Genomic DNA, 12,356 nt, shown 5'->3' on the forward strand with positions numbered 1-12,356 from the left:
CAGATATGTTTGGGTGAAGAAAGAGAAGCCTTTAGAAGAGTCCAGGTAGACGGGGGAGAGGGGGGAGATTAGTGGAAGAATATTCAGTATTCCCATTGCTGAGACTTACTCAACAGGAAAGCGGAGGGTGTTGATATTTAGGTGCAGGGGTGGAGGATGGGGAGAATTCAGCAAAGGATGTAGGAAGCTCAGCAAGTAGAAAATGGTGGCATTCGAGGTTCAGTGTACACTAATGCAAAATACTACAGTTGTGCCTCAAGTCCTGGCTTGAGGTATGAACTGGGAGAAGTAGAACACATGGTAACAGAGCAGGAAAAGGATCTTGAGGTGTTGAACACATTGACTTGGATCACCAGGAGCAGAGTGAGAAGGAATTAGTAGCAGCAAACAGAATACTGAGGTGCATCCTCAAAAGGATGGATTCCAAAAGCAAAAGAGGTCATGCTTGCAGTGTTCAGAGCCTTGGTTAGAGCAAGCCTTGATTGCTTTATGTAGATGTTCTTCGTGTTTCACTGTTGTAGTCCTCACATTTGGGTTATCTGCTTGCAGTAGCCCTCAGTCAGCCTGATTAACAAAGTCTTGGGTCCTGCGTCGGTTGCTGTCCCTTCTTCCATGACGTCAGGTCGTCAGGGGTATAAAACATGCAGCCGATGTTTTTACATCAGTCTTTCTTTCTTGCCGTGCAGTGCCCAAAGCAGAAGCAGTTCGCAAGTGCCAGTCGGCCGACTCCTGAAATTTTCGTTTTTGAGTTTCAGAACCGAAGTCTTCAACTAAAAGCGAAGTACCCCGTTGGGGAAACTTTTTCTTGCTCTAAACCGATGTCAGTAAAAGTAAATAATTGCATTACTTGTGGAAAGCAAATACCTCACAAAGATTTTCATTCGTACTGTATTCCTTGCCTAGGCCCTTACCACGACGTACCTCGCTGTCGCTTTTGTGCATTATTGAAACCACAAACTGTCCGTCTTCTGTATATTTTCTCCAAAAAAGGACACAGAGGACATAATATTGATGCACATGATGGCATTGGAGAGTGGTTAAGGAGTCATTGTGAGCAGAAAGGACAGAGTGGGAGGAGGAGGGGGGTGCAGAGGTTGCAGACAGCAGATTGTCAGTGCTAACTACTCCCCTTATCTCCAGAAGTATTTGTTTCTTTTTCTGTTTTTTTGCAGAGAGGCTTGTGAACCCCTGGAATGGACTACTGGCAGAGGTAGTAGAGAAGGAATCCATGGAGACCTTCAAGATGGCATGGGACTTGTGGAAAGTGGTTAAGAGAGGAAGGTAGGGATGGAGGGGAGATCGAATGTTAAGACATTTAAAAGGGCAGACTAGGAAGTCTTTTGTTGTCTCCTTCTGTCGTTAAGCATCTGGTGGTGGTGCTGCGGTAGCGTTGTCGCCTCACAGTAAGACGCTGTCCGGTTCGATTCTCAGCTAGAGCGTCATCTGCGTGGAGACATGCGTGAATGGGCGTACCTTCGTTGAAGGTTGTGCGTCAGGGCTGTTAACTCTGCACGTAAAAATCAACTACCAGTCATTAGCGGACCGGAGTTCCGCTGTGGCGACCCCTAACCGGGAAAAGCCGAAAGACACAAACAATGTAATGTAATACAAATGCATGCTATTTCACACAGAACCACGTGTTCTCTTATTCTAAAGGCTGTGTGACTGAAATTTGTATGTTTAATTTGCAGTCAGCAAACCAGGCTTTTGTTGATTTGGCATTTTCAGAAAGTTGTTGGTGAAATGTCACATTCCCTGAAAATTAAAAAAGGTGCTCTGTTCCTGCTTGTTTGTTGGGTTACCTGCAGAGGTTCACTTACAGGATGCAGAGGGCATCTTACACTGTGGAATGCTACACTCCTAACTGGTCAAGAGTGCTCTGCTGACTGTGATACATGTGTCACAGTTTTGTAGTTACATCCCATGTGTGTGTGACAGTTGTGACAGCTTAGACATGGCTTAAGACTGCTTAGTCTCAAACCTTGACTAACCTTCATGCTGCACTGCTTTGCTTATCTTCCTGTGGGATTTAGCAGTCCCATGAGAGAAGTGTTGCTTGTTTTTTTCCTCCTGGGTTAGCTCTTATGTCACCTGTATGGTTTTATTTCCTGAAAACAGTTGACATATTGTAGAGAAAGGTCCCTGATAAGTGCACGCCATGTTTAAAGCATTGCAGCATCAGAAACCTTACTTGCAGGAACATCTAAAACATATTCTTATTCTTTGGGTACCTTCCATTACTTTCTGATTTTTCTTTATATATTCATATCTTTTTTATTGATGCTTTATCTTTACAACAGTTATCATAATAAGGCAAGAAGCAATGCAAAATGCGTATTCATCTCTGTCCTGTATTCTTGTTTGTCATATGTTGCTTATAATTTATATTTTGTTTTACTTTTAACACTGTTGCATGGATTCAAGATTGGTCTCTCCTGAGTATGTGCAGTTTTTGCTTCTCTTAATAATATCACTGCCCTTTTTGTCATATCATTATAGCTTGCACCGCTGTGGCTCTGAGTACACAAATACAGTTATTTTGTCAGGTCTAGCTAAGTAGTCGCGAATGGAAGGAAAGAGAAGAAGCTGTATTCGTGCAAGTACCTTCCACCATTGAAGAAGATACATTTTTGTTTGACTGGAATCTTTTTTTTTTTTCTCGAAGCTACCTCAGCTGTGTAAGAATGTTTTTAAATATCAGCAAGAAAACCCAAAAGCAGTGAGTGTATTCCAGCAGCAGACCCAAGCAAAATTCCAAGCAAAACCACAGCTAGTAACAGGCAGAAAGGCAAGGCTCAGCAGTTGTAAAATCCACAGGTTTTATTAAAACTTAGCGCTTTTGCAGTGTTCACCACCGCTTCATCAAACAAAAAAGTAAAGCAAATGAACTTTTTATACTAAATTTCAGTATCAATTAACATAACAATGTAAAATCATAATTGATCCACAAGGCATTTACTTTTACAGCAACAGCATCTAAAAACAGCACATAAAGTAATAACAAGTAAAAACACAAAAATGCAGATTAATACATTTATCTACTTTTCTTTGCCTTTAATACTGGTTTTAGGGGTACATGGTCATTCAGACCCATTTCCCTATGTACTCCTAACTTTAAATTCCACTGTAATTCTGCATTTTCTGTCATGTTTACTAAGTCCCCCCTCACACACTCTCAGTCACAACTTGTAAAACTTGGAATACAAATGTATGTGTGTTGCCATTTGTCAGTGTGTGTTTTGCCAAAGCACTACAGCCATTCCCTCTTCTTGTACAGTACAAATGATCCCGCACTCTCAGTTTCCGGTTAGTTTTACCTATATAAAATTTGAAACACAAAACACAGTGTGCTGCATAAATAACATTCTGTGTATTACAGTCTGCTGAAACCCTAAGCTTCCATAAGTAACCTGTCTCTGGATGCTTGAAGTACATAGACTGAACAATATAATCACAGTATGCACATTCCTGACACTTGCATGTACCCCATTGCCTGTCCCCTAAATCATGATATAATCTAGGATAACATAAACGTTTAAGGCTCTTTTTGTTTTTAGACACAAAAATAGGCTGTTGGCCTACCAGCTCTTTTACCTTCTCATCAGTGTGTAAAATATGTCAATTACTTCTGACCACTTCCCTAATCCTATTCACCTCTAATGTATAGGTAATAACCATAGGCATTTTCCCAGAACTGCTTTTAGTATACTTAACTGTATCATTTTGTTGCGAAAAATAGGGCTTGGCCCTCCCTGCTCTTTCCTGATTTGTTTTACTATATGCCTTGTCAATTTCCATACGTCCATACCCCCTACCCATAAAGTCATACCGTAGATGGCTTAATCCCTCATGAAACTCCTTGTCATTACAGGATAAACGTGAGGTCCTCATAGCCTGTCCCTTAATAACATTACTAAAAATGTGTTGTGGATGTATACTTTCCTTATGCAAATACGTGGGACGATAGCATTCTTTCTTGTGAATGCTGGTGGTTAGACTAGTTCTTTGCTTTGCTATAGTTACATCCAAAAAATCAATTGTACTCATGGATTTGGGGTTGAGGGTATAGATGTATGGAAATTGAAAAGGGACAGGCAGTGGGGTACAGTGGAATTACAGTGGATTTTAAGGTTAGGAGCGCATAGGGGAATGAGTCTGAATGACCATGTACCCCTAAAATCAGTACTAAAGGCAAAGAAAAGTAGATAAATGTATTATTCTGCATTTTTATGTTTTTACTTGCTATTTCTTTATGTGGTGTTTTTAGATGCTGTTGCTTTAAAAGTAAATGCCTTGTGGACCAATTAGGATTTTGCATTGTTATGTTAATTGATACTGAAATTTAGTATAAAAGAAGTTCATTTGCTTTACTTTTTTGTTTGATGAAGCTGTGGTGAACACTGCGAAAGCAATAACTTTTAATAAAACTTGTGGATTTTACAACTGATAAGCCTTGCCTCTCTGCTTGTTACTAGCTGTGGTTTTGCAAGGTTTTTAAATATGTACATCAGTTACTGGGAATACGGAAAGCCACGGTGGTGCAGCGGTAGCAGTGTCGCCTCACAGCAAGAGGTTCTCCCATTCGATTCTCGGCTGGAGCGCCTTCTGTGTGGAGTCTGCATGTCCTCCCCGCAGTCGAGTGGCGTTCGAAAGACATGCGTGAATGGGCGTGCCTTCGTTGAAGGCTGGGCGTCGGGCTGGCACCTCAGCACCATAAAAATCTTCTGCCAATCATTAGCGGACTGGAGTTCCGCTGTGGCGACTCCTAACCAGGAAAAGCCGAAAGAAGAAAGTTAGACTGGGAATGTGATTATTCTACTGTGTGAAATATTCATGAAATAGTGCTGTAAAATCAGAAAACTGACAGGATGTCTTTCTTCAGTCCATTTCACCCCACCTTGTTTCATCTTATGTTTCCAGGTAAAGCTCTGAGCATTGAGTTTTGAAGTTCATGAGGTTTATTTTCAAGGTGGTGTCAACAGATTATTTGTTTTATAGAGCAAAAATGCATAGTCCAGCTAATAACATCCTGCTTAGCAGATACCTTTCTTTTTATGTCTAACAGTGTGGATTGGATCTGTGTCTAATCATGACAAAATAGGTTACATTGAATAGTCAGGTCTGCCGAAAATATCATTGGTGCTAGTTTGCTCTCCTTACAGGACCTATAGAATTCCAGAGTCATGAAAAGGACAGGGAAAATCATCACTGACCCTTCACATCCAGGCCACCACCTTTTTGAACTATTGCCATCAGCCAGGCAATGTAGAATGTTCTTCATATTTCACTGTTGCAATCATTACATTTGGGTAATCTGCTGGCAGGTTGCCCTCATTTGGCCTGAATTCCAAAGTCTTGGGTCCTGCGTTGGTTGCTGTCTCCTCTTCTATGACGTTAGGTCGTCAGGGGTATGAAACATGCAGCCAATGCCATTTTGCTTTAGTCTTTCTTGCCATGCGGTGCCCGAAGCAGAAGCATTTCACAAGTGCCGGTCGGCCGACTACTGAAATATTCGAGTTTGAGTTTCAGAACCAAAGTCTTCACTAAAGCTAAGTACCCCGTTGGGGAAACTTTTTTCTTGCTCCATACCAATGTCAGAAAAAGTTAATAATTGTATTACTTGTGGGAAGCAAATATCTCATAAGGATTTCCATGTATACTGTATTCCTTGCCTTGCCTAGGCCCTGATCACAATGTGCCTGGTTGTTGGTTTTGTGTTAGATTTAACCAACGCACTATTAAGTATCTGTATATTTTTGCCTCAAAATATTTTGGAAACAGATTTAACTATCCAGAAATGTCGTCTGATAGTAATCCGACTACCGGAGTACATAAAAAACGCAAAGAAAAGGACAGAGAAAGGCAGTTGAGATCCAAAACAGACGACAAAGCTTCTCCTAAGCCAGTAGCCGGTTCACCGGTACTCAGTGAGGCGCTTTCGCAGCCCCTGATACCCGCTACTTTTGAGTCGCAGGCCTCTACCGACACCCATGTGGACCTTATTACCTTGATCAGGGTTTCCCATCCCCCTCCAGATAAGAGGCCTAGGCAAGACACTGATTATGAATCTTCAGATCAGGTTTCTGTTTCTTCTGATTCCTCTTCAGATCAGGAATTATCTATACCTCCCTATGAGGATTCTGATGCAGAGCAGTCTATACCATCTGCTTCTCCTCCTGAGGATTATTCATTTGTGGAAACCTTGCATACTTTGAGGGAGCATTTTCACTGGGAGAGTCAAGACTTCTCAGAATCAAAAAAGAGGGTCAGGGATATCCTTCTCCCTCAGCACAGGCCTTTGGCCATTCCCCGTTTTAGACATTGTGGATGATGTGTTTTCAGAGTCCAGCTTGACCTCTGACTCCTTACCTCTTGCTCCCAGTTAGCCTGACAGATATTACAGGGTCCCTGACTCACATAAATTTTTATTTAGAAACCCTGCTGCTGATCCTGAAACTATTTCACAGGGTCCAAAGGGTGTTAAGGCCTCAACAGCAAAAAATTCTACCCCCTCTGACAGACATTCAAGGGCAGTGGACAGATGGGGAAAAGAGGTTTATACATCCGCAACCTTGGCAATCAGAGAGTTAAACTGTCAATTTCATATGTTAAGTATCAACAACATGTTATGGGATTGCTGAAACAGAAAATGATGTTGATTTTTGAATGTGCAGAAAATAAAGAATTGAAGGAATTATTGCATGCAGCTGAACAGGTTGGAAAGCATACTTTGCAATGTGGTTTTTGACTCCTTAGAGGCCTGCAGGGCCGCAGTTATTGGATCTGTGATTAGGAGGCATGCCTGGCTAAAGGAACAAAATTTGTCTGATCATGTTAAAGCTAAATTGCTAGATGCACCTTTACAGCATGATACTCTGTTTGGTATTAAGGCAGAAGAGGTTTTAAAGAAAATGGAAGACAAAGCTATGTCTATGCAAACTGTTAAAGACTTGTTACAAGTGCAGCCACCAAGATTCAGTAGACACTGGCCTACAAAAAATTGGTCCTTTCCTGTGTCAGAGCTTAAAGGGGCAAATCCAGATGCCCAAAGGGTTCCAGATACCAGGCGCAAGATTCATACAGGTCAAAGCAATGGGGCGTATCTACCTCCAAATCAGGAGGAGATAAAGCGCAAACCTACAGAAAACAGTTCCAATGACTTCCCTCTGCCTACACCAAGCACTTATCTTTTGGCAGAACCCTTAGGGGGAAAATTAGCACTTTTTGCTCAAAATTGGCAGTTAATAACCCAGGACAAGTGGGTACTAAACATAGTATCACAGGGATACATATTCCATTTCCACACTGTGCCATGGCAAACAGTTGGCCAGATCTGCCCAAAAATCAATGGGCAGAGGCACATAAACAGGTTATGGCCCTCATGGATATGGGGGCCATTCAACCAGTACCAGAACAGGAAAAAGGACAAGGTTTTTACTCTACTGTTCTTGGTACCCAGAAAGGACAAGGCCTGGCGGCCAATACTGGATTTATCAATTTTGAGCACATACCTGGAGATTCCAAAATTCAAAATGCTGGCTTTGCAGCAGCTTCTGCCCATGCTGGGCAAGAATGCTTGGCTGGTGACATAAGACCTAAAAAAGGCATACCTGCATGTCCCAATAAGATAGTCGTGCAGAAGATACCTCAGATTCAAGGCTGGCTTAATGCATTACCAATTCTCTGCATTGCCCTTTGGCTTATCTACTGCGCCCAGGGTCTTCACAAAGTGCCTGGCACCAGTAATTGCATTTTGCAGACAAAAAAGTATGCAAATATACCCTTACTTGGACGACTGTCTCATTCAAGCAGAGAGCAAGGACATTCTTCTTCAACACCTGGCATTTGTGAAAAGGCTTCTAACATGCCTAGGGTACACAGTAAACGAACAGAAATCACAACTAGTACCCTCTCAAAAGATAACATTCCTGGGTGCAAGCTTGAATACAACTGCCCAGATGGCTTACCTCACGACAGACGAGCAAAGGCAACTGACTACTTACTTCAAACTAATGGCAACAAAAATCCAGTTATCTGCAAGACAAATTCTGCAGGCTTTGAGCTTCATGACATCCTACATCCTACTGATTCCATATGCAAGATTGCATATGAGGAAACTTCAATGGTACCTAAAAAGTTTATGGAGTCAACATTCTCACAGTCTGGAAACAATGATTCCTCTCATACCCTGCCTACAACAGGAGTTTCTATGGTGGGCAAAGGCATGTCACCAGAACATGGGATGGCCCTTCACTCTACCCCCTGCCAGCCAAACCTTAACAACAGATGCATCAGATTTTGCCTGGGGGGCCCATATGACAGGAAGATGCATTCAGGGCATATGGACCCCAAAACAAATGCACTACATATCAACCAGAAAGAGATGTTAGGTGTTCAAAATGCCCTAACAGCCTTAAAAGACTTACTTCATCCAGGACAACTACTGATAAAGACGGACAACACCACGGTCATGTGGTATATAAACAAGCAAGAGGGCACACACTCATACCCCCGTTGCAGATTAGCCATGGCACGGTGGGACACAGCTTTGACCTACCAAATACATCTTCAAGCTCAATTCCTGCCAGGAAAACAAAATACTCTGGCAGACTATTTAAGCAGAAACCTTATGGACACTCATGAGTGGAACCTAAATCCACCAGTCTTCAGCATGATAACAGAGAAATTGGGGAGCTCAGACATAGATCTATTTGCCTCTCCTCAAAATTATCAATTGAAAAGATTCTGCACAAGGACTTATCACAGACAAGCATGGAAAGTGGATGCCCTATCCTTCAGTTGGAAAAACCTATCAGTTTACGCCTTTCCTCCTCTGCCTCTTCCTCCCAAGGTCCTCCTAAAAGTCAAACAAGAGAAACCAAAGATGATCCTAATTGCCCCAGACTGGCCCCGCCAATACTTGTACCCAGTCCTAAGGAACTTGTCTCAATACCCAGCTTGGACCTTACCTCAAAAACCTCAACTACTGTCCCAGCAAAACAATCAGATTCTGCACAATCAACTCCAGACACTGAATCTGGCGGCATGGCTGATCATGTAGTTATACAAACAACTCCTCTCAGTAAAGCTGTGATGGATGTCATTTTGGAAGCCAGAAGGCCTAGTACTAGAAAATCTTATGCTGATAAATGGAAGAGATTCTGTGCTTGGAATCAAGCACAAGGAACTGATACAGCAGAACCAAATATTCCTCAAATATTGCAATACTTAACTGAGATGCTTGACAAAGATCTATCTTTCTCATCAATTAAAATCCATGCCTCTGCCATTTCGGCTCATTACAATACACAGCCACCAATCTTTTCTCATCCTTTACTAAAGCAGTATCTTAGAGGGGCCAAAAATTTAAGGCCTCCTAGAAGATCGCCATTACCTGCATGGGACCTCAATTATGTGTTGGAAAAGCTCATCCTGCCTCCATTTGAACCAGCTGCTACCACTGATATAAAGTTCTTATCATGGAAAACAGCTCTGCTACTAGCAATTACTTCAGCAAGAAGAGTTTCATAGCTACAGGCCCTCATGGCTGTAGAGCCTTTTATCATATTTTACCCAGACAGGGTGTCTGTGAGGACAAATCCTACATTTATGCCTAAGATGGTTTCCAATGTGGCTCTTAACCAGGCAATTCATCTGCCAACCTTTTATCCAAATCCGCAGAACAAGGCGGAGAGAATTCTGCATTCCTTGGACGTACACAGACAGCTAAGATTCTACTTGAGCAGGACTAAAGCTCTAAGAAAAACTGAGCAATTACTAGTGACATATGCTGCAGGATCAGAAGGCAAGGCTATTTCAAAGCAGACAATTTCAAAGTGGATAAGCCACTGCATCCGTTTCTGCAACTTACACTATGGTAAACCTGTGCCCAAGGGCACTAGATCTCATTCCACCAGAGCTGCAGCTACTTCTGCAGCCTTTCTCAGAGGAGTACCAACCAAAGACATTCTAGAGGCTGCTACTTGGAGTTCTGTTCACACCTTTACAAAGCATTATCATTTGCCTCTCTACTCTAAGTCCAAGGCAGGCTTTGCCACTGCAGTTCTGCAGGGCCTTATAGTCTCTCCTAATGCTGTTTAGCTCCAGCCTTCCAACCATAGCTTTGGGATTCTACCCAAATGTAATGACTGCAACAGTGAAACATGAAGAACATAGTACAGTTGTGTACACTTACCATAAATGTAGATGTTCTAGTTATTCACTGTTGCAGTCCAGGTTACCCTCCCGCCATCCCCCTTTCATTCTGGAGTCTACATTCTCGATGCTGCTACTTGGAGTTCTGTTCACACCTTTACAAAGCATTATCATTTGCCTCTCTACTCTAAGTCCAAGGCAGGCTTTGCCACTGCAGTTCTGCAGGGCCTTATAGTCTCTCCTAATGCTGTTTAGCTCCAGCCTTCCAACCATAGCTTTGGGATTCTATCCAAATGTAATGACTGCAACAGTGAAACACGAAGAACATAGTACAGTTGTGTACACTTACCATAAATGTAGATGTTCGAGTGTATTCACTGTTGCAGTCCAGGTTACCCTCCTGCCATCCCCCTTTCGTTCTGGAGTCTATCTTTCCTTCTCTATCTTCTACAACCTATGTGGTGTATTTGCTTGTAGACGAAGGTAAAGTTTATATTGATGCATGTATATATAGTTATATATTTTTTGCTACGTTTTTGGGGGCACCTGACATCTGGGGCAAGAAAAACTAAAGAAAATGGCGTCGGCTGCATGTTTTATACCCCTGATGACCTGACGTCATGGAAGAGGAGACCGCAACCGACGCAGGACCTAAGACTTTGGAATTCAGGCCGACTGAGGGCAACCTGCCAGCAGATTACCCAAATGTAATGACTGCAACAGTGAATACACTCGAACATCTACATTTGTAGTAAGTGTACACAACTGTACTTTACTACGCACCAAAACAAGCAGGTATAAGAACATTTTTTTTCCACAGACTATCAGGTTCATAAACGGTTAACTCAACTTATTAGGTTGGGGTCTTTTTTTTTCCCTGGCTTCCGAGGATTCTGCAGTATTGTTTACACATTGTTAATACTTATTTCTTTCAGAATTTATTTCAGTATTTCTTGCACTGAGTTGCACTTTGCACCTTGTATGTATATGTATATTTACTTTTTTGTCTTGTTCTTAATAGTTGCATGTATGTCGTTTGTCTGTGAATAGTTGTATGTATGTCATTTATGTAATTCATACTTGGAGCGTCACTGAAACTGGAGTCAAATTCCTTGTATGCGTGCATACTTGGCTAATAAACATGATTCTGATTTGTTTATGGATAAGCCCACCTGACAAATTGTCCCTTTTTAGGGACAACTTGGGAGCACTGTCCAGTTAATAGACTTACTCAGAGTTGGTGCAAAATCAAGAACTCGTCTTCTCTTGTTCTACAGTATTTGTGTGAGCTATTGCCATCTGGTCTTTTTTTATTTTTCTAACAAGATTCATCTCTCAGACATCTCTGCCTATCTGCCCATGGTTCCCTCTCTTTCAAATCTACCTTAAGTGAAAGTTTTTGAAAGGGGTTTTGCATATCCATCCACCTAAAAGTCAGGTGTGAGCTTAACTTTGTACTAACAACACTTAATACTTTTCCTTCTGAATTTTTTCATGAGGCTTATTTGAAATTATCATGAAAAACAGAATTACTTGTTGCTTTGATTTCTGAAAGAAGTATATCTGAGTTAAAAGCTTTTATGGTGAATCAACTCTATCTCATCTTTCACAAAGATGGGCTAACTTTTAAGAATAAATCCTTCATTTATCCCTACAGTTGTTTCAGAGTTTAGTTTGAGCCAGGCTGTTCATCTTCCTGTTTTCTATCCAGAATCAAAAAGTGACTCCCCATTGAAATGCAAATAGAAAAGACCAAAAATGTAGGAGAAGAGCAATAATTGAAGATCTCTGTTCTCCTTTAAACTTGTCATTTGCAGAGGGCAAGCCCCACCACACAACACAAACTTACATGTACCAACTGTGAGATCGCCATATGTCAGGAAAAAAAGAAATATTCTGAGAAATGGCCATCTCGGACTTGTCATATGCAAGTCAATTTTTTTTTAGTCTTTCATTCCCTGTATTGCTTCATTCCCTGTATTGCAGGACTCACTGAAGCAAGTCTAAACATTTCAAATGGTTACTCAAAAAGATGAAAGAATTCAATGCACTCTGAATTTCCAATGGCAACTCTGATACTATATTGGCAGGAAAAAAAGCTCCTGGAATTCTAATCAAGTGTTCATGAGCTGTGAAGGTAAGAAAAAGGGACAGTCAGTGAGCAACTGTTTCTACATAGTCGCCTTGTGTTATTGCCCACT

At 41.6% G+C, this 12,356-nt stretch overlaps 1 protein-coding gene across 19 annotated transcripts in view; it reads left to right on the forward strand.

The window, feature by feature from the left end:
• The window catches only part of MSI2 (musashi RNA binding protein 2), a 2,403,248-nt gene that overhangs the window by 256,427 nt on the left and 2,134,465 nt on the right, over nucleotides 1-12,356 (forward strand). The gene's annotated exons all lie outside the window — the stretch shown is intronic.

Source organism: Protopterus annectens, chromosome 13.part0 (genome assembly GCF_019279795.1).
Source record: "Protopterus annectens isolate FY-2018-M chromosome 13.part0, PAN1.0, whole genome shotgun sequence".
In the NCBI taxonomy this organism is placed as follows: Eukaryota; Metazoa; Chordata; order Ceratodontiformes; family Protopteridae; genus Protopterus; species Protopterus annectens.